Source organism: Manis pentadactyla, chromosome 9 (genome assembly GCF_030020395.1).
Source record: "Manis pentadactyla isolate mManPen7 chromosome 9, mManPen7.hap1, whole genome shotgun sequence".
Taxonomy (NCBI): domain Eukaryota; kingdom Metazoa; phylum Chordata; class Mammalia; order Pholidota; family Manidae; genus Manis; species Manis pentadactyla.
In genome coordinates, this window is record NC_080027.1 from 75547300 (window position 1) to 75564372 (window position 17073).

The window sequence follows — 17073 nt, forward strand, 5'->3', positions numbered from 1 at the left end:
GGCAGGCTGCAAAATGACAGTGTGAACAAGTTGGGTGTTTGTTTCTTTCCCTTTCTTCCAGTTCATTCTGTTCCATCAAAAACCCCTTTTTTTTCTCTTCTGCATAAGCAGTGGTATAGGTGGGCCAAAAATAAAAATAAAAAACAGAATAGAGCTGGGTGAGCCAATGGCTCTCTGTATCGCGACAGTACTACACCAGTTTAGAGAGCCGGGTCGTCCGGCGCCTGCGCACATAGAGTTCACTGCTTGTTTAGAGGGCCTCTGGGTATTTTTAGACTCTTTAGGGAGAAGTTAAGCTGCACAGAGTGGCTGTTATGCTACTAATGACACCCTGAGCTTAAAGAAGCAGGATTCATAGCAACTGCTGAAGCTTCAGGTGATAGAAAGCAACACTTGACTTAAAAATCACACATAGATGGGGTGGAGGTGGAAAGAGAAGAAAACCGTCCTTTAAGTATGGCTTACTTAATTACCCGACTCAGGGCTGAGTCACGTGCTTCTGAGATTTTTATGAGTTTGCAGTAAACATATTTCCTTCCTTCCTTCCTTCTTTTCTTTTCTTTTCTTTCCTTTTCCTTTCTTTTTGTCTTCCCAGCATCTCTTTGGGGAGCCCCCCCTTTCCACCTGCTCCACAGCAGTGAATGCGGTGATCCAGACCTGGCCAGCCAGAGAACCCTTTCCTGCTGGGCTGACTGGGATTGGAAGTGACTGAAGTCCAGCTGATGAGATCCTTCCCTGGGCCTTTCCCTGAAGCCGCAGAAAAGAAACACTTGTAATTGCCAGATCACTAACTGCGAGGGCGCTGTAAGCCTTGAGCTGACGGAAGCCATCATTGCCTGAAATGAAGACGGCTGGGAAAGCCCAGCCAAAAGGTGCAGAGGGAAACAGGGTCTCTGGGAAAGCATCTGTGCCTTTGGGCCTATTCTGGCTGAATCCCTAGACTTCCCAGTGGCCTTAGCCAATAGACTGCCCCCCTTCTTTCCTTCGAGTTGGGGTTCTACTGAGAGCACCCAAAAGCACCTACACACAGGGCTATCTCTAAATGTAAATTTTTCAAAACACCAGAGGAATGGAGAAGGACAAGCCATAAGCCTACCCACTCAGGCCACCCTCCTGCAGAGGATACGGCCCCCAAACAAAAGCCCACAAACTGCCCTCGGTTACCTCACAAAGCAGACAAGCAATTCCAAGCTGATTCTACCTTGTACTTAGCAAAACAAACTGTACCATGTATTTCTCATAGATGTCACCCTGCACCCTTTCATTTGATGCCTTCCCAGAAAAGCAGCACTTCCCCAATGGTTTTCATGTTCTACAGCAATGTGTGAGCCCTGACCTCTTACCGCATGTTCCCTCGCTAGGCCGTGCTAGTGCTGATGAAGCAGTAATCATGTATTGTCCTGCACAAAGCAGCCGGCAAACAGCCATTATACTGTCACTTACACAATCTGGTTAAATCCTCACAATGACTTTTTTTTAAGCAGTTACTATAATATGCCCATTTTACAGATGAAGATCCTGAGGCTCAGAAAGAATTGAAGAATGTGTGTGAGATCACACAGCAAGTAAGAAGTGGAGACGGGCCTCAAACTCAACTCCATGTAGCTACAAAGCCTGTGTTCAATCACTATGGATGGCACTCTTTCTACAGAATCACCCACTGCTTGGCAGACCGTCACTGGTCATCTATCTCACATGGTGTTTTCCCTGCTGGCTTTGTCAGTCCCTCTACCTTCCCACTGCCACAGAATTCCTGTTAAACCTGTTTTGTGACTTCCTGATCCTCTTGTGTTTGGCTCTCCATCATCCCACTGGCTGACTCTTCAAGGAGTGAGAAGGGGCAGCCAGATCTGCTAGATCTTGGTTTAGCTAACCCTTGGTAGAATCTTGAGTCCATTTCTCAGGGAGAAGCTCCCCTATATTTCCAAAAGGAACAAATCAGAAGTTTCAACATTTCTCCTAAAAAGTAGGTGACTGATTCAGACCATGACTCCAGACACTTACAGTTATTACTCTTTCCAGCTCTCCAGGAATGACAAGACCTAAAACGGTTCTTTTGAACCTAATTCTGAAGTCTGATTCTGCTTTCCTCACCTAAACACCACAAAAGTTAAAAGCCTCCAACCACCCAAGGAAAATATTAAACATATATGAAAAAAAATGTATATACAAAGACGTGCATGACAGTGTAGTTCATGACAGTTAAATGTTAGAAGTAACCTAAATGTCCAAAAAGAAGGGATTAGTTAATTGTATGGATAAAAATAATTTTTAAAAATGCAAATAAATTATGTCATTAGTTATGTTAAAGGAGAATATGGTGATTGGGAAAGCCTGACACAAACTTCAATAAAAAATGCAGACTTCAAAATGTATATTTTTACAAAAATAACCAACAGATTTAAAGAACATAAACTAAAATGATAACAGTAATGGGATTTGGGTCATTTAAGCTTTTGTTTTGTTTCATTTGCCTTGTGCCTTTTTTTGGTTGAAAGATGTTTTGCTATTTGTTTTGTGTTGAGCAACATTATTTTTCTAAAGGTTGTTACAAAAAAAAAAAAAAAGCCTTAAGCAAAAGGCTGCAAGGATTATGGAGATGAAGATACTACGGTGGTTATCAGAGGACAGGGAGGTACAAGCAGAACATGCCGGGGAGGGAGCCCAGACTCTGGAGTCAATGGCCTAGGTTTGGTTTCAGGCTCTGCTACTCACTCACTATGTAACTGAGTGAGTCATCCAACTTCTCTGCACCTCAGTTTCCCTGTCTAGAAAACAGGGATGATAATAACAGTCCTTAGCTGCTGGAGTTGTTTAGAAGGTCACATGAGCTAACATATATGAACTATTTAAAACAATGCCTGGCATAGAGGATGTTCTGGATACATGGTTGCTATCATTACAGTATACACCACTCAAGAGTAAGCACCCTACCATATTCATCTCTATTTCCAGGACCTACAGTGGGTGCTTCATTCATGGCTGTTTAATGAGTCTCTTGGTGGTGACAGTCTCAGTGCAGTACAGTTTTCCCAGCTGAATTCTAGAGGGCAGTGCTAACATTATGAGGAGGCGCCACCTGATGCTATCTCACTTATGACCTGTATTATATGACACGTCCCTTGTAGACCCAGTCTATGGAGCCTCTTCATGCTGAAGGGACAGCAATTGTTTCAGTGCCATGTTTGGAGCACTGACAGTTAACAGAATAGAGGGGACAGTTGAGAAACTGTATTGCACAACCCAGTAAAGTTTAATGATGACCTGCCAACTTCCTCCACTGTCCTAGTCATGACTTTTTTGATTGCTTGAAAGACAAATGCCCTTAGACGAAACAAAAGGGGAGAATGTAATATAGTTAGGTAGGTATAGATATCTTGTGGAATCCAAGAGCAAGAAACAAATGATAATAGAAGCTCTCTTATCAAATGCAATTTGGACCTGTGGATGGATGATTGATCAGTTAGAGCCAGGAATCATTTTTTTTGAAATGATATTGTAATAGTATAAATATTTTAACTGAAAATATATAAAAACATTCATCTGCCAAACTCTGGATGACCTCAGATCCCATATGGAGTATGGAAGATGACTGTTCTCATCCATAAGGCTTGTTCCTAGTTTTTCTGAATTCTGACCTCATCCTTAGAATCCCGTGAGTTTTAGAAAAGTAATGTACAGATAATTGAACATAACCTTCTTCCTTCTTGAATAAACAAGACCAACCCAGAGGCCACCTGCACAGCATATGGGCATAATTCAAAATGACAAGTCCATGTTGGATCCAATAATCCTAAATGAGTCTTAGAAGTGTCAGCTATAGGCCCAGGGGATCAGAGAGCACGGATTCACTGCTGAAGCTTACTCACTTGCTGAGACACCTATCCATACTTGTTAGTATATTCATCAGTGTCCCCACTTCTGAATGTTGAGAAGATTCACCAACTTTGGGTGAGGAAAATACCATTGCATAAGTTTGGCTACTTAGCAGCTTATGCAATTGGACAATTACACAAAGAACTGAGAATGTGAGCCACAGAATTTGGGGGATGTAAAAGGATTTTGGAAACCCAGTCATCAACATCATATTTTACATATGAAAAAAAAAAAGGCCTAGAGAGGTGAAGGTGATGTGCCAAGGCCAGAAAGCCCACAGTTACAGAGTCTCAGAGGAATGTAGCTTCCCCACACTGCTGTGTACCCAGGAGGTAACCACCTTCCTAAGTATGGCACAAATCTGAGAGAGGTACTTGAATTTCCCAGAAACATGTTGTTTGTACAAGGATAAACTAAAGAAATATGATAATAAAAATTTACCCACATGCTGAATGATTGACAAGATCATACTATATATGGGCCTCAGAGTGAACTAATAAGAGGGTGAAATAGATATATCCAAAATTAAAAGCTTTCCCTCTCACTCCTAAGTTATAACTTAGAACGGCCAGTAAATTTCTCATCTCAAACCATCCTTGCCCTTCTCTTCATGAATTAAGGAAATGGATAGCTTTTTCAATACACAGAAAGGGAATATCAGCTGTTGAGAGCCTATGACATGACAAGCATATCAGATTGTTTCTTACGTCATCCTCTTCACAGCCTTGTAAGGAAAATATTTCCCTTTTCTCATATGAGCAAACTGAGAATCAGACAAGTTAGGCAATTTCTCCAATGTCACACAGCTAGTCTGTTCAATTTGAAAGCCTATAGGATTCTCAGTGCTATACTTCCCATTCTTCTCAGACCAAAAACCATGCAGAGATACATGATTGGCAGTAAAATGATCTTTCTGGAATACATTAAAGATACACTGGGCCCTGGAAGTTATCTCAGAACACCCATTCCAAAACAAGCCAGGCCAGCTCATCTGCTTTCCTGACTTGATCTTTCCCCAGTGTATGTTCCTTCAAAGACATAGAGTTTACTTTCATTTCTCTCTAGTTCCCTGGATTTTCCTTAGCATTTCTAAACAAATTTATATACTCTTCTAAAAATCCTGACCCTTTAGCAATTTGTCTCATCAGAATTAGGAGAATTTAGAAAGTAGAGAGAAGCAAGGAGTAAAACCAGTCTTGAAATACTTTTTCTCTAGTCTTACCCATGCTCTTTGCTCAATTTCCTTCACACCAGTAGTTTTTGCTCTTCCATGGAATACCTAAATTCTTAGGCCCATCTGAGTCTTCTCTTATCCCTCACTCTCCTACTATATCAGAAAAGAATACGTCTAGATAGTTTCAGACATGATACCCTCAGATAGCATTCAATGAAATTCAGGGTATTAGTGTAAACCAAAACTCAACACTGAAGAAAAGACATCAGAATGTTATTACTTGGATAGCAACTTTAAGCTTTTTCTTTTGAAAAAAAGCAGAAGAAAATAACTTTTTGTTGTTGAAAATGAAAATAAAATCAGCTTTAAAAAGTTGTATGTTGAATATCATAACAGATTTTAGGAGATTTGAAGATGAGAAAAATACTGATACATAGCCAAGGGATCAACCATTTTAATAACAGTAAATCATTAAGGGTTTACTGTATGCCAGGAGCTTTGCCATACACTTTCAATGCATTTATCTGCACAACTACCCCTAAAAGATTTGGTTTTATTATTAAACCCATTTTATATATGTGGAAACTGAGGCTCAGAAAGGTTAAATTAATTGCCTTAAAATTACCCTGTCTGAGAAGCTTATCCATGGCTAACATACAGTGCTTCGTATTTTTAAATAAAAATGAGGGCAGCCATGTACATCTCAATGAGTCACAAATACACACTTTCTGATATTCTCATCTTCTAGAGGCTTCCCAATTATCTTGTAAAATTGGTACATGAATTTGTTCCTAGTCAAGCCATCACTGTAGATGGCCATCTTAATTTGTGGGAAGGATGATCTGAGTAGTAGTGGGTCAAATCTTTCTGGGAATGAAAAAAAGTGCCAGCTTAAATATCCTGCTTCTGGAGAAGTGCCTCAGAGAGGCACCCAGGTAACCCAGAATGCTGGGAACATAGGGTCTTTGGCTACTGAAGAGGATCCCATGCAAATGGCTGGCTTCCTCATGCACGGGATGAACAGACCAGCACATCCCGCTTTCCCAGTACTCTGACCGTTCTTGCTACCAGAGCCATACTACCTTTCTCTTGAGGACAATGGGTGTGTTTACTGACAATTTCCTGGACAAAGCTTATTAATAATTCACTTCTGCATAACTGATAGAAGAGTGTTCAGCTGTCACGACAACTGAAAGTCCTTATTTGTTTTTTTAAAAAAAGTGTCCAAAAACTGTGTCCCTTATTTCATGAATGTTGAATTCCTGACAGAAATTGTGTATGTGTGAGAGTGAGATGTGAAGGGGTGAAGAAAAGGTATCTTAAATATGCAGTCAGTAAGTCATTAAATATCAGGACAAGGGAAACAGAACGCATTTCTCAGCTTCACACTGCACCCTACTGGAAGGAGGAGGAAGTGAAAAAAACATTACTTCCATACTCAATTCACTATATTATTATGAAAACTCAGTCATAGGAAATATGTATATATGAAAGCATATATCCACACTTAAACTTTCCATTCTCTTAACATATATTCCCCCAACTAATCTTTACTATGACCATATGAGACCAAAATTATTACCCCTATTTCACAGGTGAGGAAGCTAGCTGAGTCTTAGAGACCATGGCTACATCTCACAGTCAACAAGTGGTACAGACAGGATTTGTACCCAAGTCAGCCTGAATGCAAATCCTGTGTTCTTTATACACACTAATCTTGGTAGAAAAGAAGAAAACTGAATCCAATTAGGGAGTGGGATTTATCTAGAATTTATTCCAGTAAAATGGACCTTAAATATTTTTTTCTGTAAAAGTTATTTAAAGTGTCTTTCACCACATAGCTAAGAAGAAGAAAAGAAAAAAAGTGAGTTTGATCAATTTTCTATTTTCATCTTTTATGGAATTTCAAACCAGATACAACAACAAGCTCTTCTCCACTTCACTCCAAATAAGCTTAGATATACTTTCACAGGAAGATAACCCACCCTCTGGGTTGTGAGCTGTTTGAGCACAGAGCCTGAATCCTCACCTGCTTTTGGGTGCTCAGGAAAATCTGTAGAAGAATCAATGGAAGAAGCAAGGAGAGAATGAAAAGTTTAAAGCAATATCTCTTTAACTTTTGTTTCATATATTCAAAAGTTCCAAGCAAAAATGACTTAGGACATTTAAATCATTGGGTGAACTGACCCAGGTTACTGTTCACATACATGTACAGGTGGAGGCCCAGCAGGTGAGGAAGCTGTTCTCCAGTGCGGTTTCCTGGATTTACTCATTCTCACCCCAAACTGCTGCTAAGGTCTGGGGTCTGGATCAAGCATCTTACCTCTCTGGGTTTCAGATGGCTATCTGTAACGTGAGGATTTTTTGAAACTCAGTATAGTGATAGTAAAGTTTAAAGTTTGGAATTTTGATCTGTACTTTTTAAATGGCCAGCATGACATTTAGTAACTGGTTTGGCTGGTTTTAGACATTCATTCATTTGATCAACAGATAGCTGACACAGCCTGAGTAAGGAAGAAGATAAACAGCACAGTTAACCTGATTTATTAAAACAAACAAAAAACCCTTGGATTTCATACATGAAACACTGAATTTCAAACATGTTTGACAACAACCCACAGGAAGAAATATATCTATCTTACATTTCTCGTCATGACCCAGCACACACTTACATGCAAATACCCTGACTCAAGCATGCACACACACAAATGTATACACAAAACTGTAGGAAACAACTCAAATCCTTTCTAAATGCAATATATTCTGATAGTTTTCATCCTCCTCTATTTCATTTTTTAAATTTGACTTTTTCTAATAAATTGATTTCTTGACCCACTGGTTAAGATCAGAAACCTGAGGAGCAGCACTGTGTTGTCCAATACAGTTATCGAGCACCTTAACTGTGACCTAGTATGAAACGAGAGGCGCCATAAGTTTAAAATAAATACACAGCAGGTTTTAAAAAATAATACCAAAAATAAAAGTACCTCACTAATTATTTTTCATATTGATTACATGTTGAAGCAATAATAGTTTGGACAAATGAAAGTAAATAAAGTGTATTACTACAACTAATTTCATCTGTTTCTCTTTACTTTTTCCTCTGGCTAGGCAAAAATATATTACATATGTGGCTCACATTATATTTCTATTGGACAGCACTCAACTACAGCAGGGTCGATAAGCTATGGGTCAAATCCATCCTGCCATCTGTTTTTGTAAATAAACTTTTATTGGAACACATCCACACTCCTTCATTTACATACTGAGTAGTTCTGACAGAGGTATATGGCCCACAAAGCCTAAAGTATTTGCTATCTGGCCCTTTGCAGAAAAATTTCACTAACTCCTAACAGAACTCCTACCAATCACTGTGCCAGGTTTTATATAAGTGATATATACAAATATATATATATCATATATACAAACTTGACCTTATACCAATGACAGCCCTGCAAGAGAAGTTTAATACCACATTTTAGAAATGAAGCTCTGAACAATTAAGTAATTGGCCCAAGGTCACTTAGCTGGGCAGCAAGTAACAGAGCTGAGATGTGAACCCATGCCAGTCTGACAGCGAGGCCTGGGCTATCTCTCTACCTAGAGTGCACTGACTGCCCCTCTCCAAACAATCCCTTCCTAGGGAGATGTGGCATTAAATCCCACCTCTGTAGCTGGGAGAACCAAACGGCCCGCCAGACTGCCAACCAGTGCAGAAGGAAATGGGGACAGGTTTGGGGAAGGTCTCTCCTCAGGACATTTAATGATTGTAACTGCTCTTTTAGTAAAAGTGGCCTGCCTTCAATCCACAATGCAAATAAATACTGCTCAGACCCCACTCTTGAAATAAGCAAAATGTTATCATCATTTTAAGCCTTTCTTCACTTCAATTAGGAATTTTCATTAAGACATCTTGTTTTTGATTTTCGATTCTAATGTCTTAGGGCTTTAAACCTCAGATTTGATGGTCCCAGATATTTAAACAAAGTCACTTTGAAAAAAACGATTGTGAGGGAAAGACTGAAAAAATTTCTGGGAAGCCTAAGTGAGAAAGCAAATAACAAAATAGTTTGCAGAGTGATCCCCTATTTTGGCAAACAAATAAAAATCACTTAGAAGGGTCCTGTTTCGTTGTATGTAAGTGCGTAAGTGTGCTGGAAACTTCTCAAGGGGTGTGTGGAATCCTTTTTCTGCAATGGATAGTTTTAAATTTTTGTTACAATGATAATGTATTGCTTGCAAATGCTTTAAGCTTTAAGAAGTTACAGAAGCAAATTTTCCATTTTGTTGTTATAGGTCACTGCCAACCGTGCATTAATCGCCACATAGGAAGGCAAAGAGAATGTGAAGTCATGCACATACTAAGGAAATCTGGGATCTTTCAAGGAGCAGTCAGGAAACCCAGGGCCGGCCTCCCTCGGTGCTTCAGGAAAAGTGGGGCTGCAGCGCCTCCCTGCGTCCATGGTGGTGAAGTCCTCAGCAGTGGGCGGAGGAAGCTGCCACCTCTCTGCTTTGGGTCAGGGCTCCAGCTGGGCAATCCCATTCTAAAGGTTAGGAATTCCCAGGGCCAAAGAGTATTTATGATTACTGAGTTTGTTATTCCTACTGTTTCTGCTTGCCAGGCCAGACATATTAGAGATCTTGAGCTCCCAAGGCCAAACTTTCAACAGCCTACATTCAAGGCTCCCAGACTTTTCTCAGTTGGTGGAGGGGCTTGGAAAAGCCACCTGTCAGGGGGATGCCCTGAGTGCCTCACAGCCTCTGGCCAGGCTTGGCATTCTCAGGATCTCCTTTTCTGGAACACTTGGTAGCAGTGAGGTGCACATGTGTGCTTGGAGGAGGAGGCCTCCTCCAAGTTTTAGGTGGTCAAAGGGATATAAGCACAACTGTACTTGAATGATAACATATTTTAAAAGAGCCACATTCATTTTTGTGCATCTATTTGTTCCAGCACTATGCAAACCACAAACGACTTTCATTACAGCCCTACAAGGTAGATGCTGTTATCTGTACTTTATAGTAGGGCTAGAAGAGGAACCTGAAGGAACCAGTAACTAGTTGGTCTTAGATTCAAGCATCTCAAGTTCTTTCTTGGTGCCACGTGTCCTGTACTAAGGTTTTTGTCAGGACTTGAGGACAGTAGTTAGCAGAAGACTAAGATATGCTACCTCCAGGGCCCCAAGCTGCTGTGCTCCCTCCCATGGGGCTGCTGCCAGATGGTGGCTATATCCAAGTGACTAGCAGAGAGCCATCCTTAACACCTAGCAGGGAGGCAGCCACTTTATAGGCATCTGTTAACTCAGTGAATTGTACCACATGTTACTGCAACTTAAGCTGGGGATCTGTGTGAAACTCCATGGAACACCCCTGATTTCTAAAGCTGTCCCATTGGAGACAGAGGCCAGCCCAGCCCCTGATCTTGTCTCTACCCCACAGCTAATTAATACAGGAGTCCTTTCCCTGGTCACTTCAAAGTCCGAACGGCTGCAGGTGACCCACTGCATCTAGAGCCTACCCTTACATTTTTTTCTGCTGCCTTACTGTTCTGAGCAGAAATGGCAAAAATAATTCCAAAATTGGTGTTCACTGCTAAGCCTTTAATCAAATTAGGATTTGATAACAGAAAGAGGCATTTAGACAAAATGTAAAGGACATTTTACAAGTTTTTAAAAAGTTACCAACCACGTTTCCTCTGAGCTTTGAATATTCCCTTCAGTGATTTGTGAGCCAAAATTAACCAAATGAAAACATTGAAAGTATGAATAAAACATGCATCTTAAAGTGGCTAATGGATATTAAAAAGCCATTATAAAGGTTTGTTTACCTAAAATGCTCTGGGTTTAAAAGATGGGAGAGAATAGAGACTCCCTTTCATCCTGTGTTTCTTTCACAGTTTCCTCTTCCTCCCATGTGGCTTTATTCCCCTGGGAATAGCTAGAGGCGGTTCCACAGCCCTTGAGACTCTTTTGCAACCATGGCTGAACACTCTCCAGTCCACTCGTGAAAGAAGACTTCTTTGTTCAATCAAGCTCTTCCTCTCTTCACAATTTGCAAGCTTCCTCCCTTTCTATCACCAATTCCTGCCCCAGTGACTGAACAAATCCCAACCTTGACCCCAGTGTTACGGGAGACAAGTCTGTGGTCTCCTTGTGAGAAAGAATTTGAGAATGGACACAGAACCATTAAGAATTTATTTGGAGATTCAGAGTTGAAAAGAAAGGAGACAGTGCGTACCTGGAGATTGGGGCCCAGGCAGACTGAGAGAGGGTTGTGCCTAGAACAATAAGGAGCCTTTCTTCTATGAAGTGAGATGTATATTCACTGAGTGAGATTAGGTTTCACAGGGAACAGGTGGAGTCTTCCTGGAGTTCTGGGCTTGCTCCGCACTCACTTCTGAGCCGAAGGGTTTTTTTACTCTGTTTGGTTCCCATCGGAACTGTCATGGCTGGGGAGGTGTGATTTTTGCCATGCTAATAATGAGAGGTGTGATTTTTAATATGATAATGCCTTTGGAGGTGAAGTTTAGGTCAATTTCTCCTCCATGTTGAAACTAGCTGGTTTGGGCCAGTGTATTATCTATATTCTCTCTCCACATCCCACAAGAACAGCTTACACGGAATTCGTAGAATGTAAGCACGTTCCTAGCCGAAGGTGCACACGGCCCAAAGTCCTCCTCCCGCGTCCCTGCTCCTGTCTGACTATCTACCTATTATGACACCCGGGTCTAACTTGTTTGGAAAGGTGAAGTCTGTCTTGTAGAAGGCCCCTAGAACATGACCCTTCCATTCTACGGGCTGCAGAGGTCTTCTGGTTTATTCATGATACTGCACTGAAGGCCTGAGATCCACACTTCGTCCCCAAATATGCCCTCAGCCAGGTGTGGAAGGCCCAGAGGAACATCAGTGGGGTCTCCAAACCCTCACCTGCTGCTCAAGTGCCACCGGCTCTGCACCTCCATGGTGGGCATGCCCTTGGCTGGGGGCTATGCAGACACAGCCTGGGCCTGCTGGAGTCAAAAGCCACTTTGTACAAATAGCTAATTCAACTCTCCTGATGAAAAATAAAAATTCCTTAACTTCAGTCAAAGGAGCATGAACTTGGTCTATAGAAAATGACTGACTTGGCAAAAAAAGTCAGAATGAGCCAAGTGGTCAGATCCCCTCTTCTCCCTGGAGAGTTCATGCCACTGCCTCACCTTCAATTCCTCTTTACCTGCTGGAAGACCACCATCCCACCAGCAAAGAATGGGATGGAATGCCTGGAAAATTCACACCTGTGGATTCTGATCTAGTCAATGGGAGTGATGGGAGCCAAACGTCCTCAGGGCTTGGAGAGGCTCAGTACTGCGTCCCACTTCTGCTGCATGGGTAAGCCTCTGGGCGTGATACAGAAGCTGCAGGACAGGAGAGGATGATGTGTAATAAAGCACAAGCTGCCCTCTGTGGTGCGCGGAGGACATAGCTGCAGGAGACTCTCCTTTGAGAAAAACAATTCTCTCTTCAGTAGGTATGGAGTGGACACTGCCCCCAGGACCACTGTCGTCCTGGGAGCCCAGGAGCCCGGTGTGGTAAGCCTGGGCCAGGGCTATGTTACCCAGGGGACTGCAAAGACCGAGGAGGAGGCGAGCTCTCACAGGGGTCAGAGAGAGTGCCTTCCCTGACGATGCTGGGCCACCCACGGGGATTACTGCCCAGTTCATGAACACCCGGTAAACACTTCTGAGCTATTCTGGAGCAGGGAGGGTGGAGGAGCTCCAAGGGCGGCACCCAGTTCCCTGTGGGCAGGAGTAGGGGTTCCAAAAGGGCGTGCAGTGTGCCCAGGAGGCTGAAAGGGGAGGTCCTCTGAGTTCGGACCTCAAGCCACCACCCAGAATAAATCTCTCAGGAGACTTCCTATCAAAAGTCATGATTTTTTTCTTAAGGACTGAGAATAGTCATTTTTACACTGGTCTCTTTTAAGTCATTTTTCCCTCCTATTATTCCCATATCTTTGATAAAGTCTCAATACTCACACGCCCTTGTATGTGAGAGGCACCAAAGCGTTAAGGTGCAAGGAAGCTAAGGGAAATTCGGCTTTCCCCACCTCTCTCCAAAAACTGCAGAGGGAGTAGCATCATGTCACGGGACAAAAACAGGATCGGGGACCCCAGAATAGCCAGAATCCTGGAAGTGGAGGCACAAGGTGAAGAGAGGAACACAGGTAAAGCCTAAAGGTGAACATGTTTTCTGAACTTCACACACTTGGCCAGACGATGGAAAGCTCAGCACATGCCTGAGCCACAGTCTTTGACATTAGGAGGAGGTAACTCATTTTCTTCTTTCTCCCAATCTGCAAAACTCTCAGAGCATATTATATGATGTAATACCTAGATTCCTGGTCCAGAAGCCAGTGGTGGGGCAAGGATCAAAACCCAGGTCTCTCCACTTGTTTTGACTATGGGACTATGTGCCTCAGGATGATGAAGGGATGGGCCCAAATGTTCTGGAACACTGAGTACATGACAACAGTTGAAAACACCTTATTATCCTTAACATGACATAGAAGCCTATTTGGCATTCATCTCCAATGCAATTTCACAGGCACTAACCACTCTCTTTCGAAGGGAATGGAACAAAAACATGGTCTGAGTTTGGCCAAGGAAATACAGCCCGAATTTTAAGTGCTACCCATGGTGAGTAGTCCAAAGGATGTGAAGCCTACAGCAACTCCACGCTGCATTAAGTAAAGCCTGCTCAAGTAGATGTTTGGTGTCCTCAGTTTGTCAGGTAATACAAAACATTGCCTGCCTCTCTCAGAGAGGTGATGTGAGTTACCAGATCTTAAGAGAGCTTAATAAAGGCCAAGACCTACCCTAAGCTGCAGAAGGCTTAGCTTCCTACAGCTCCATGGGGCTGTGGAATGCATAAGATGAGGAGAGAGCACCTTGCATTTTAGAGAGACCCCATTCAGAGCCTCCTGAAGGGCACAAAGAGCATCACACTAGCCTTGCAGAACCTGTGCTTGGCTGGGTCACACCTCATTGGAGGAGGAACTTCATTTGGGAGAGTTTATTTGCATTGGCCAACAAATTACTTACAAAATAAAAATTTCAGCCACAATCTCTTCCTGCCATCCTGGAAAGAGCAAACCCAACCACGCTGACCTTTAGCCATGTCCTTAGTACTCCCCTCTCCTTTTCCCCCTGCTCCCTGAATCACCATTCTCCCCATGTAGACCCCTTCACCCTGAAGGAACTACTCAATTTCCCTTAAAAATAATCATACAGAAAATTTTAAGTACCCCACTGCATATTATTTTGTAGGTTTTATTTGGAAGTACAGCATTCTTTTCTATAGCACACACAGGTTCCTTTTATCCCATATAACAGCTCATCTGGTAAAATTATAATGTTGGTTCATGTTTTTGGCCACCTACAGTGGGATTACCTATCCAACACCCATAGAGATGCTTTCAGGTGGTTGAAGGTGTTGGAAATCTTGAGCCACCAATTGATGGAGTTGATGAGGGTAACTTCACAGAGGAAGGAAATCACAGACCTTCTTTGTTAGAGAAAAACAACATCACCTGCCCATCCCCTCCTTCCAAGGTTAACCTGCCCTGCACCACACCCCTGCCTGGTGGCCTTCTGACCCAGGTCTGAGTACCTCTTCAATCCCCTGTCTCTCTGCCAACACCTTCTGAAACAATCTGTTCTATTTGCCTTATCTTCAGACAATTTCAGAACAGATGGGTGAATAGGGAGCAGGACATTTCTTGCTTGGTGAGACCATGATATTATAAGATAGCGACATGATAAAAAATAAATATTTGGTCTTTGTCCCTGGATCTTGGAAGGTACCAGCTCCCAAAACCATAGGACTCCCCAGGGTGATAAGAGTATCTTTTGTAGGCTAATGAGGCTGGTGGCTGGGGTCCCCATCCCTTGTAGCTTCAGGATGGGGGCTGTCACCAGAAAGATCTAGGCATTATTATTAGAGGCTTGGAATGTTCAACACTACCCTTTGACTTCTGGGAAGGGGAGGAGCTGGAGTTTCAGTTAATAACCAACAGCCAGTGATTTCCTCAATCATGCCTAAGTAATGAAACCTCATAAAAACCCCTAAACAATGGCTTCAGGAGCTTCTGAAGCTCCTGGCTAGTGAACACATTAAGGTGCTAGGATGGCGTTGTGCCCAGAGAGGACACCATGCCGCCTCCCCCATACCCTGTTCTATGCATTTCTTCCATTTGACAGTTCCTGAATTACACCTTTTATAACAAACTAGGAAACATCAATAACTTGTTTCCCTGAGTTCTCTGTTTCATTCTAGTGAATTATCAAACCTGAGGAGGGATTGTGGAAATCCTCTGAATTTATAGCCTGTCAGAAGTACAACCTAGGCTCCCAACTGGTATCTGAAGTGGGACAGTCTCATGGGACTGAGCCCTTAACTTACGGAGTCTGACACTAATTCCAGGTAGACAGTGTCAGAATTGAACTGAATTGTATAGGACACTGTGGATAAAGTGAAGGTTCCTGTGGCCAGGATTCTCACCTGGCTCTGGTTGGCTAGCTCACTACACAGGTGTGGGCAGTACGTTGCTATTGACTCTAAATAAAGAGCTCCACCCAGTGCTCTGGGTGACACGGTAGCACTGCTGCAGGGCTGCAGGAGAGCAGAGAGGAGACTGGAGTGGTGGCAGCACCGAGGACAGAGACTGAGATGGCTGCGGGGGTAGAGAGACCCCAAGGCAGAGACTGGCCTGCTGCACACACACTTGCTCTGAGTGGACAGGATTTTAGTGATTGACCTGCCATTGTGGAAATAAAGTTGGGTATAACCTTTTCACCCCAAGAACATTCTACTGTCGTGTCTTTGGTCACACTGAATCCAAAGTAAACTTGCCCGGGGCTGAAACCCACTGGCAAGACAGATACCCAGCTGGCATCAGTGAGTTGGAGACGTGGTGGGAAAAAACCACCATTTTGAGTCAGAGGTGTTGAGTAAAAATAGCTCAAGAATTAAAAGTACATAAGAGAAAAATCTCCATACAAACCTTTGCTAGTACAAATATACCACTCATAAGATCAAAGAAGTCCAGGACCTACTTTCTAATCTTATCACTTGTGGCTCTATGAGAAAGAGTTAGCAAACAGACCTGTGGGTAGGTACCCAAGTGTTAGCAACTTAATTTGCAAAATCAGAAGACTGATGGATAACTTAACCTAAGTTCAGCAGGCTGAAAATAACACAGTAATGCTATTCCAGGAAGAATAACAGTCACCTTTACAGGGTGTCCTCTATATTTTAGGTACTATGCCCTCTGCCTTACACATGTCCTGCCTTCATACTTCCAAAACACTATCAGGTGGGTGATTTTGTCCCTATTTAACAGATGAATAAAGTGAGTCTCAGAGAGGCTAGTTAACTTCCCTCAAGTTATACTGCTGTTAAGGGGTGGACTAGGAAATTTTGCTTGGGTCTTTCTGAGTATAAAACACACCTTTAACCACTGTGCAACACTGGCTCTGAGAAACTGTTTTATGCAAAATATCTCACAATTGGAATATTCTAGTACACTGCAAGAGATCAGATATTCTGAAGGTTATCCACTTCACCACTGTTAATAGTATTTCATACCGGCCTGCGTATGCCTGGTTTCCCTGTAGGACTGGCCACGTAATCTGTGGAGCCCAGCACAAAAGGAAAACACAAGGCCATTTATTATGAAGAAGGGGAGAGGATAGGGGAATGGGTGAGAAAGGCAAAGGGGATTAAGAGCCGCAATCATTAAAACAAAAATAATAAATAAAATGCTCCTGATGAGACACTAGAATCACAGCTGGATGGAGTGTGATTTTCCTCCTCCTTGAAAACATGGAGCATCTTCATCTTGCTGGCTGGCCTCAGGAGCTCAGCTCAGAGGTGAAGAGGGAAGTCCTCTTTGGACAAACATGGACACATGGGTAAGTCCCTGACTCCTAAGGGGGTGTGCCTGGTAACAAAAGTACAGCATTTTCACATCTAATTTTAATTTTGTTG

The 17073-nt window shown here is 42.6% G+C and overlaps 1 protein-coding gene across 3 annotated transcripts in view; it reads right to left on the reverse strand.

The window, feature by feature from the left end:
• Positions 1–17073, reverse strand: part of SLC1A2 (solute carrier family 1 member 2) — a 140851-nt gene that overhangs the window by 107829 nt on the left and 15949 nt on the right. The gene's annotated exons all lie outside the window — the stretch shown is intronic.